Source organism: Montipora foliosa, chromosome 12, assembly GCF_036669935.1.
Source record: "Montipora foliosa isolate CH-2021 chromosome 12, ASM3666993v2, whole genome shotgun sequence".
Taxonomy (NCBI): Eukaryota; Metazoa; Cnidaria; class Anthozoa; order Scleractinia; family Acroporidae; genus Montipora; species Montipora foliosa.
Window position 1 is genome coordinate 38631986 of NC_090880.1, and position 2500 is coordinate 38634485.

The 2500-nt window shown below is 39.3% G+C and overlaps 1 protein-coding gene across 1 annotated transcript in view; it reads right to left on the bottom strand.

Annotated features, from left to right (window-relative positions):
* Positions 1-1807: 1807 nt before the first annotated feature.
* The window catches only part of LOC137978690 (uncharacterized), a 5795-nt gene continuing 5102 nt past the window's right edge, over positions 1808-2500 (bottom strand). Inside the window, exon 4 of the mRNA XM_068825706.1 lies at positions 1808-2500. This exon is cut by the window's right edge and continues 1007 nt beyond it. The gene's annotated coding sequence lies outside the window, so the exon portion shown is untranslated.

The following is a 2500-nucleotide window of genomic DNA, read 5'->3' on the forward strand; positions in this document are numbered from 1 at the left end:
GACATTGTCTTCGTTGACTCGACATTCACTGACCAAAAGTTGATGTTTGGAAAAGAAATTACTCGGTAAGATCACAGCTTCATTATCGATGTAAAATTTCTGGCACGTTTGTTAATTCAGCGGGCGAAAAATTCACTCGGCTAAAATTGACTCAAGCCTTATTAGACCTTATTAAATCGATGTGAATCGACGTCAGATTTCTAAACCTAGACCGTCTGATCTAATTTTGCTTTAAAAATTTGTAATTCTTTGTCAGTTTTTACTCTGGCGAACAGAGGAAATAAACACAAGAATGCTTTAAAAAATGGTGAAAAGAGTTTAAAATTAAGTTAAGTTGAAAAATTGAACGTCTTTCTCTCGCAATAAACTTTCTCTGCCTCAAATATGGTGTTCACTTTTGTTTTGTGTCGATTCATTAGCTATTCTTGGATTTCACATGAGGTCACGGCCGCCGCCATGTTGGTGTCCCCAAACAATGAAATGGCGGCCATGTTGGTGTCCCGATCCAATCTTCCTGGAATTGAAAGCTATTATTATGCTAACGTCTTCTTTTGTTTTCGTTGAAAAACATGGCTGTTGATCACGTGAGTGAAACCCAAGAATTGCTGATATAGTGAAATTCGCTTGACAGTGCATAAACGAGTACTTACACACAAAACTTACTTTACACAAAACAAAAGTGAACAACATATTTGAGGCAGAGAAAGTTTATTGCGAGAGAACGACGTTTTGTTTTTCAACTTCACTTAATTTTTAACTCTTTTCACCATTAAACTCTCTTACTACATAATAGTTATGCATTGCAAAATCGCGTTACAACGCGATTTTGCAAGTCAGCTTGGGGCGCCTGTGATTTGTATGCATCTAATTAGGGGCATTTCTTGACATTTTGGACATGCGAAAGCGAGATAATTTGCCACAGTTTTTTTCTATTACTCTTAGCCAGTGCGTGTGTTGTGGGAAATAGGAAATGCGAAAATGGTTGTGGTGCAAGGATGGAGTAAGGTTGAGAGGAATTGAAGTTGGAAGAGGGGAAAAGTGAAAGAAATCAATTCATTTGAGCTCACTGGTATTACCAGAAGCTCATGACCTTGAAGCTTTAACTCTGGTTCAGAGCTGGCCCTAGTTGCTCAAACGAGGGAAGGCAGTGTGGCCCAGTGGTTAGGGCACTTGCCCTGAGATCCGAAGATCCCGGATTCGAGACCTGTTCTGACCAATCGTTGAATTTGATCCTAGTAGTCCCTGGTTCAACTTCCCAGCTATACTTGTAAATAGGCAACTGGTTAGCCTCCGGCTAGTTGGGATCCTAAACAGTTGTTGTTGTTATTCTGTTCTGTCGTTTCATTGTGTTTCATTGACCCTGAAAAGCCCCTAAGGGGAGTAGTCAATTATGTATGTATGTAGGTAGGTAGGTAGGTAGGTAGGTAGGTAGGTAGGTAGGTAGGTATGTAGGTAGGTAGGTAGGTATGTAGGTAGGTATGTATGTACGTACAATGAATAGCACTATCTGCCAGATAAAAATGAACTTGCTATCCACTGGATGGCGCAATTGGTTTCGCTATGACTTATCCACTGGATAGTGATTTATCCGGCGTGCCATTATTTTGTAAGTAATTGTTGTTCATTTTTTAAAGTCTTCATTAATTGCCTACTGATCCTTGTATAATATCAGTGACATGCAGTCATCTAGCTGAAAACCTGAACTAAATGCAGCTAAATGAAGAAATCCTAGAATATCAGACAGAGAATTCTCCGAACATGCTCTCCTGCTAAGCCTCTGCCACAGAAATGAAGACAAAAGTTATGAGACTTTGGAAATCATACATTTCACACAGTTGTACATCAAAGGTACTAAAATGTACATGTTCAACACCAGTAATGTCTGTCACACAATGGATAAGTCTAACAGAAACGAGTTGTTGCATTGCAGACTTCCTGGTGGTCTGCTGAATGTAACTCAGCTCTGCATTGCAGACCATTCCATTGAATGTGGTAGATATAATGCACTGCATTGGTGATGACGGTCTTCTTTTTAGTGCTAACCACTAAGCCTTTATGAGATACCCATAGCAGTCCACAAATCAATAATGTTAGTCTCTTTGCCTTCTGCTCAGTTTCATTCATGCATGTAACCCTTAGAACATGGCTCTCTGTAGATCTTAGCTCAATCCTCGTAGCTTTTAGGTGTTAAGCCATTCTGAGTAAGCAGTGTTTTGATCAGTAGCCTTGCAAGTTGTCTCTAATTTACTTGATAACAATGAATAAAACTGACAGTCCAATTCTGGCCTGCACCTCATAGTTCTCAGTGGCAGAGCTTCTCCAAGTTTTAATCACATGAGAGTTTGTTGCCTTGTAAACTGCAACATCACTGTGAATTCTGAGTGTGACCAGTTCATCAGGTTGCTGTTCTTCCTTCAAATTAATTGAAATGCTCTTAAGACATTAATTTAAGTTTCTATTAATGCAGTATTAGAAGTTCATTTAAGGTATGCCAGCTTTC